Raw genomic sequence first — 9,197 nt, 5'->3', positions numbered from 1 at the left:
TATAAACGTTTTTTTTTGTGTGCAATAAGAGCATTTAGATTTAGTATTTGTAATAAGTACAGTATTCTGAAACATAACACTAGGTGATACAATCCCTTAGAGAAGGTAGAATTAAGATGTTTTTATGTCAAACCATTTATAAATTATTAGGAATACAGAGAAATGTTGTGTAGAACAAATTGCATGTATGAAGTATCTAGAAACTGTCAAGGCTTCTAAAACAGCAGGGATGTTTCCGCAATATCTGAATGTTTACACAAACTCTCTTATAATACATCAAATATGCATACAAGGTCCTCCTCCTTTTACTGGAAATCCGCTGGACTGGTTTGATTCTTGGGGGGCTGTTGAATGTGCACTTACAGTACACATTTGCACATGTGAATTGTTGTTTGTCACATTGAGATATCAAAATGATGGTTTGGGTGGGCTGATGAGGTCACCTGTACTCTCCAGTGTTTTTGCAGGATGATGTCTCACAAAAACACATTCCCTGTCATTTGCTGTGCTCTCACCCTGCTGGGGGCCTGTCTTTTTTTTATCAATCATCTCACCCAGTTTCACAGTCACTTCAAAAGAGGAAATATGAGAAAAGTAGCAGGGTAGAAGAAGCTAATTGGAAGACATGAATCAGCTTTCACCACGTAGCAACAGTTGAAGCTGAATATTAACGACAATGTTAAGAAAAAGGATATCAGAAATACCTTTAACTGGGAACTGAAGGTTCAGTTTGGCACTTGTGAGAATTCGATATATTTCATGGTGAGGCTGTTTACAGGTTGAGAAAATGGATTTGAATTCTAATTAAAACAATTATGAGCGTCTAAATCTTCTGTGAAACCCTATTGTCAGGCACTCAACAAACAAATCAAGGATTACCTTTTTTAAGGATATTAAATACCATTACACTATTATACCAAAAATGTGTTAATTGCTCCTAAGTTGATATGAAATAGTCAAAATTGTATATAGTGTAGGTGATTAAAATCTAGCAGTGACACCGTAGGTGCATGCCAAGTGATTTGTGCCATTTTTTTAAAATAATGTATTTTAGTATTTAACCTAAGCAGATGCTGCTGTGCCTTCATTCATTACATTTCTGGTTTCCATAGATACTGCTTTATAGCAGCCAGTCACTGATTATGCTCCCTTTTTTTGGATTCCAGTTGCATTTCATAAAGCACCATGAGCCAGTATGCAACTCAGATCCATATCTCAGAATCTCAGAGAGAGTAAATCAAGACGAGTTTTTCAACGTAGTTCTGCCCCGTGTCAACATAGTAACGCATAAATGTGTCGACCATTGCTCCAGATCTTAAGTACTTACAGACAGGGTCATTTTTAAGAGATGTTTCACGTTTTTTTAAGGTCTTCTGTCAGGCCAGAAATGTACCTTGCTAGTTGCCCAAAACTGATTAGGCTTCAGGAAGGTATAATTGCAATTTTCTAGGAAGAGATTTATTTTTCAGCACCATTATTTGTGAGTCTGTCCCATATGGATCTATTTTACCTGCAATCAATTTCTAAAGTGCTATATATTGTTTTATGAAAATAAAACATAAAACACATAAACTTTGTAAAGGTACAGCTGCACCATTAATTCATTTATAACAACAGCTTAACTATCACATTTTAGAATGAATAAGTGCTCAACATACAGTACATAGAAATGGCCTCCTTAACAAGTTTAGCAAAACTGTATTACATTTAGTTGACAACCATCCACCCATTTTCTAACTGATTCATCCAATACAGAGCTGTGGGGGAGCTGGAGACTATCCTGGCAAGCAATGGGCATAAGGCAGGGTATGCCAAGGAAGGGATTCCAGTCCATCGCAGGGCACACACTCACACACCAGGGCTGGTAATCACCCTAATTTCAGAAACAGAGTTATTAATACTTGCAACGGAAACCACATCTTCATTCAGGGATATCAGTCTGGTCCCATTCTGGCACAAAAGCCTTTTCTTAGTCAAAGTCTTTTGGGTTTGAAACATATCCTGTTTCTCCTTGTGAAATGTTTTGGGGAAAGTGTTTTTTTAAATTTTTTTTTACAGAGGATAACTTTGCGTTAACCCACATCTCAGGCAACACAGCTTTATATGTAATATATACTGTATGGTATGTTATATATAGTGGTGCTTTCCCCCATTGGAAGTCAGTTATTTTATTGCTCTAGAAGTTTAAGTGAATTGGAATCTCCCAAGGAGCTAAACTCAGTCTTCCTGTTTTGTAAAACTGCAGCAAGAAATGACTTTACTTAAATATGCATTAAAAGATCAGTGATATGTCTTATGTTTATATCAGACAATTAAAATTAATATGTCTCTGTAACATTTTGGAATTCTGTCCCCCAGCAATCAGGAAGGAGGATTACTTGCCTCTGTAACCTTCTGTACCTCTGCAACCTTCAGTCCATTTTTAAGATAGATTGCTGCAAGCTGCCTCAGAATGTATTTTTTCCTCCAGTGCCTTGATCCCTCTTTCCTTGTCTGGCACCAGCCTGTGCTAATGTAATTTTCCAGCCTGGCTTTGAGCTTAAAGACAGGTTGCTCCGAATAGGATGGGGAGGGTCTACACTAGTCTATATTTTTCAGTCATTCCACTCCAGCCGTAGGAATTTGTGCTGATGTTTGGAACAGTTTCTTGGCGTTTTATACCATTTTCCAACAGACCTACATTCAGACAGAAAAAGTCTGTAATTCATTTTGTTAATGCATGAGTTTCAAAGATTGTGCCCAACTAGTGAGGGCATTGTCTCATTGCACAACAACTTAAAACATACAGAATACCTGAGCTGGCACTCAGAATCCCCTGTATCACACACAATAGCCCATCTTTCTTATAGGGAGCGAGAAATATGATTCTACAAATTGTCTGGAGACAATCAAGCGTATTGAGGCAAACTATTTTATGTATTAAGTACTCTTCAATGTGTTGAGTCTTCAGACTCTTCAGTCTGAAGCTCACGTGATCAAGAGCTCTAACTAATAATGACCTGACTTCACATACAGCATACATACAGTACAGAGTCAGGCAATATGTGTTTTCCTGAAATTCATTTATACACTAAGATAATAGGATTTTTAATTTATAGGATATGTTAGGAGAAATATGTCAAAAATTGAATTCACTTTCTTTGTCTTCCTGTGTTGCTTGTTTTAAAGCCTTCATTCTCCTAATTCTCTCCACACTGAAAATAAAGTTTTGCCTGTGTGGTGTCTTGCATGTTAAAGTGCAAACTCTATTTGAACTTGACAGACCGTTCTCATGTGGCATTAGTGAGCAGGCAGAATAAATAAGAATATATTCATAGTTCAGCCATCTTGTAGACCCCGTATGTTCCTCTCTTTTTTTCTGGAAGAAATAACAGGCTCTCCCTTCAGGAAAAAGGGTAAAGATTCATCAATGAATGGAAAATAAAACTATCAGTGTGCAGGGTCTCTGGTCTGGGGCTGGGTAAGTGGAAGACAAATGGACAGTTAGACTGGGGCTGACAGCCTCTGAAGAGCCTTGTTTGCAGACACTGCACCCATCATCCATCACACTTTCTGCAGATTGCAGGAGATGGCCATCTCAGCGAGAGCAGGCCAGCAGGGGAGCAGGAGGAACAAGCGGTGATCCCTGAGCTGGCACCAGCACTGCTTTGGAGAATAAGACTCCCTCTAGCCCAGCAAACTCTTATCAGCTCAGAGCCTGGTCACTGTCAAAGAAACAGCTAGAGTGCTAATCCACTGAAGCACTCAGTGTTGCAATGTCCATCTGTAACAAGGATGCAAATTCTTCTATTGCCACTTCCTACAGCATTTGTGCTCTTCTTCAGGTTTAAACACTTGTCATAACTAATCATTCCAAAGGCTGCAAATAAGTGACTCACTGTGCATAACTGTTAAGGATCAAATCAAAGCAAACACAATAATAATTTCTATTGAAGATAAAGTCGAGTTAACATGCTCCTTCCATGAGAAATCTTTTTTGTGTCTGAATTATTAATGTTTGAGCTACAACTTAAAGTGACTTTGCCCTCCTGTACAGTATATCTTCATCTTACAGCATGTAGAATTGTAAAATTGCTACTGAAAAAGTCTCAGAGACCAAAACTTCTCATGCCACAGATGTACACTGCACATTCTTACCTTTATAGGAATGACTGGCATACTGAGATCAAATACTCTACATTTTCTACAGAGAAAGTATTAGAGGACTTTATCATGAAAGGTATTCAGGGGTCCTGGAGCTCCAGGGATCCAAAGATATCAGCCTGATGGAAGTCAAGCATATTTTTAATACTGAAAAGATAAAGCAGGAAGTTTTGGAATCTACTGTGGATTTCAAGAAATGAGGAATTTTATACAACAGCTAGAGCAGTTATTTTTCACAAACTTTGCTAGTGTTTCTGTTGTGAAAAGTGGGTCATATCATAATTCCTCAGAGCCAGAGCAGGAGGCTCAGGAGAAAAGAATTTCAGAAGCCAAACAAATATCAATCTGGGTGAAAATCAAACACCGGCATTTTTTCAGTCACAAAAAATGCTCCTTTTTCTGAACATAGTGCCGTGATATATGCAACTAAATCTTTGGGGGGAAAAAAGAAGAAAACAAAAACAAACACTCTCACAGTCTCTAGAAGGATGTCTGCAATATTTACCTCCAGTAGCTCAGTATGTTGTCATTGAAACACATGAATTAAAGTCCAAAAACACCGGCATATACATTTTCAGAAGACATTTTTTATGTTTTATCTTATTTAGACATCACAACAGCTGAATGATTGTTGTAGGTCCTGCTGCAAAAGTTCCTTTCCACACCAGTGATGCATGAAGAGTCAGTGAGTGGTGGCTTAATTTGTTAATTGTAAAATGCATTGAGTATTTTCCAGTCTGAAATGGCTCACAGAAGCAAAATATAAATTGCTAGGTAAGACAGGATGAACATTGGTGAGTCAGTTTAGAAAAAGGGACTTCATCCTGGTCATCGTCACACAACACTCCCAAATATAACGCGTATGTATTATATTCATAATTATAATACACAGGACAATAACAGAGTGGACTTCTCTTTTTGTGACTATTCACTGAGCATTAAGTCATCTTGAAATAAATAAGATTTTGTTTCTTTTTAAGAATCAGTGCTGTAGGAGAAATTTGCAATTATAAAGGAGAACCTTGTGTGGATTCTAAAGAGCCCTTACTTTTGCTTGAGGACAGTTTTCTTGAATTCACCTTCTGTTAATGCTGGAGACGAAGTTAACAAAAATAAATAAGCCCTGAATGAAATTTTGAAAAAAAGAAAAGAGGAGCAAGCTACAAGATGGAGCTTGTCCTCTGCTGGCAGACCACTAATCCCTTGGGCAGTATCTAATTGTTTCTTGAATTGCCCTGCTGTTGCAACCGTTACAAGGAAAACCCTTAGGTAGGAAATCATTTTAGCAGTGTCAGAGATTGACAAACTGTGCCTCAGAGTGTGTGCAGTATGCGAAGTGAACTCCAAAAAATGTATTTATTGATGAAAGAGGCAGGGAAGTCTGCTTTTTCATGATTTTAACTATATTCTTGTTTCTGGAAGGTCAGACCATGCCTCATGACCCTCCAGCAGTACTAGAGACTCAGTAAAGCTTGCCACACTGGAATGGACCCACAACAATGTATTGTACCCACTGGCTATAATCCTTCCTCTGGTGCTTGAGAAGGAAAGGGCAGACTTTTTGGAATAAAAGCCTCAGTGCATACTGCTTAGAACCTAAAAGAATAAAGTTCATAAGGAAGTTAAGGTATTAATTGAGGGAAACCATTCGGCTCCTCTCCTTGGGTTACACATTTTTGTCCAAGGATCTCATGCAGTGATTGTAAGTACAGTTTATTTTATGGAGAGACATGAGGTTAGGGGTATGGTTATGATTTGGGTTTAGTTTGGTCTTGAAACAGGCTACTTCACTATACTCATACTTACTCATGCATTTACTGTAGCTGGGGCACCAGTTGTGAGTCCCAGTGCCTACAGGGGACTGAGTAATGATTAGAGGAGTGATGCTTCTCTCATTGACAAAAATACAAGCTTCAAGCTTATAGGCACCCAACAGGTCAGAACGGATACTGTGCCACTCAAAATCAAGGATACTCTGGGTGACTCAAGCCCATCTAAGTGAAGTGGTGCTCAGCCAATACTTTCCGATGGCTTATCACAACAGTGTAGACTGGAACCAATAGTCTTGCCAGTATGTCTAAATATATGTTCTGAATGATTACTGTTACAGCTTGAGCAACCTGGACACCTTTCATGTCCTGTCAATGTAACTGCATTTTATATTTATTTCCTCTCATGACCCGAGCTGTTATGCACTAATTGTACAGCTGTATAACTTTGAAGCAGCTTCATTTTTTCAGTAGTTTCTACCAAAGTCTGGATAGTCCCGAGTTAACTGTGTACTTGTGTGTACTTTCCTATTTAAACTGCTGTCTTTAATTAAATGCATTAAATGGAGTAAGAGTGTTAAACAAAATTCTTATAAATCAGGCTTTTGTCTGTCAAAGATTCATGAGAGTATAAAGCCCGCAAATATTTTTCAAGCTTTTTCATATGTCATTTAAACAGGTGCTATTTTCAGAACAACCTTGAGCTTTCTTTTAGAAGTAGAACTCAAGAGATATTGAATAAAATGTCAGGGAAATTATTATAAATGGTAACTGGCCGCATGGCTTTGCACTGTAAGCTGTGGGTGATAAAGGAAACACACCCATCACTGTTCATGTTAATAAAATACTCTGTATTTATCACTTTTGTGTGGAATTAAGCAAGAAAAAGGTATTTTTAGACAATTAAGTTTGTATGTAATAGATTTAAAAGCTTAAACCTGCCATATACTATAGATTTAACATAAGAAGATTTATGCATAATGCAAGTATTCATTCAAAATTCTCTTGAGAATGCTATTACACTGCATAGATCAGAATATTTTATAAACATATCGAGGCTCTTGTGTTTTGGAGAATATCGTTAAGGTGGCTGCATTAAACGTATGCACATTTGGCTTCTTTATTTTGAAAAGTTTAAAGTAATTAAATACAATTGCTTTAACTTGCACCTATTAATTGAATTAATAAAATAATACAAGGTTAAAAGGGAGAATCAGACACAAGAGTACTGGGATGAAATTCTAGCAAGCTTAAATCAGTAAAGATTACACTTGCAGCTATCAGAAAGTCCCTGATGTATTTGTAGATCAGACTCCTAATTGAATCTGTAATCTAGATTCCAGAGAGAGATTCTAAGGACTATGTTCAGTTTTTCATTTAAAATGGTGCCTTGGACATTTACATTTAACTACTGTAAAACATGAGAATGGCTTCAGAATATACTGTATTCACAAAACATTTACCATTGCACCACTTTTACAGTGGTATGTAGTGATACTTTGAAGCACAAGTTTTTGATTATCTATAAGCAGTCATAGTGTTCCACCGTTAATAGATCGATACCAACAGATTGTGTTCTTTTATTAAAAATGCTTGGTATACATCATGAGAAAATCTTTTTGTCACTGTGTTCTTTTTATGTGCACGGAAGACTGGTATCCCAGGCCTATTTAAAAGAACAATAGAAAAGTTTAGCATTACAGCAAACCCAATAAGTACAGCATTTCTTTCAAGGTCTTAGATCATATTGATGGACACTTTTATATTTAAGTATTTTAATTAACAGGATTATTTTGATTTACATGGCCTGCTGATGATGCAAAAATATAGTGTGATACCAAATTGGGCAGCTTTAAGAAAACTAATCAAAGCCTGGAAATGCCGAATCTTCTCATCTTTAAGCTGGAGTTTTTTTGTGTGTGAAATTAACTTTCAGTCATTGCTGCATTGTTTCCTCTCCATTAAATCAGATTGCTGATTAAGTTAGAGCACCACCATAACTTGAGAGAACTAAATTGTGCGTAGCTAAATTTTCTCACAGTGCAGCAGTACTAGGGCTATATACAGTACAGTAAGCCTTTCATAGGCTGAAAGAATTAATCCATCACCTACTGTATGTACATACATGCATTCACTTGTCTCCGTGAAGAATTATTTTTGTTCATATTCAGGAGCCTTTCTTTGTTAAGGCCTCAGCTTTATGCACCTTGTTTTCCATTAATACAGCTCCTGTTGAGTTGAGCACTTAAAAGTATACAAAAGCACTCCACTGTGTTGGCTTGGAGAGGAAATTTATTTCTTAAGTACGACACAGGGATTGGATGTACTGTAGGTCCTTCGTTTAAATCTAATCTCTTCCATTTCAGAGTTGTATGTGAAAGAGGCAGGGCTTTCTTTATGGCTGTGTTGACAGTTTGAATGGCTCACTCTTTTATAGTGCTTTTGCCATTCTTTTCTGCCTTTCTTTTTTTATTAAACTATATGTATGCTTTAACCATTTTGGGAAAGTACACTGCACTTTGATGCTAAAACAAGGTAATGCATAACCCTGGTCAATGTCATTATTGATCTTGCATGTTTACAACTCAGGTACAAGAACATTTCCAGAATATGTTCTGAGATGAAAGTAGAAAGAGGAATGGGGTTGGATATGGACAGCTGCCTTCTAACCCTGTGTTAAAGCCTGGATAAACATTAACAAGCATAGCGGTTCTTTGTGTATTCTGCTACATCACCTTTATATTTACCTAGGTACAGTATATTTACCTGTATCTTTTTCACATATATTAGACACATATATTTGTCATATTAATAATGACAAAAAAGCAATTATCATGGCTTTTCTCTCCAGTAGCTGGGAAAAGTTGAAGATTAATAGCAATGATAAGCGTGTTGAATGACAATGAATCTTCAGTTTTAAAAAATGTCAGAAACAAAGAACACTATGTCTGAAAGACAGCCAATATATCAAGAGTGGTCCCTGGCTCATCTGCATGGTAGGATGACTTCAGATTATTCAAAGAGGTAATATATCCTATAATATGGAAGACAACACTCACAGCTTTCAGCTCATATATTGAGTTCACCTCTCCTTTCAGTAGGGTCTAGTACTAATCAAGCACTCATTGTTTCAACTCACAGAATAGCTCCAAAGAGAGCAAAAAAAATAGAAGTAGACACGTCTCTTCTCTCAGAATAAAAAGCCTTTGTGCCTATTTCTAAGCCACTGACACACAAAAAAACAATATCAGCTGCGTGGTATCAGATTGTATAGCAAAGTGGAGG

This window comes from Atractosteus spatula, chromosome 17 (genome assembly GCF_055471065.1).
Source record: "Atractosteus spatula isolate fAtrSpa1 chromosome 17, fAtrSpa1.hap1, whole genome shotgun sequence".
Taxonomy (NCBI): domain Eukaryota; kingdom Metazoa; phylum Chordata; class Actinopteri; order Semionotiformes; family Lepisosteidae; genus Atractosteus; species Atractosteus spatula.
This window is presented reverse-complemented; position numbering follows the sequence as displayed.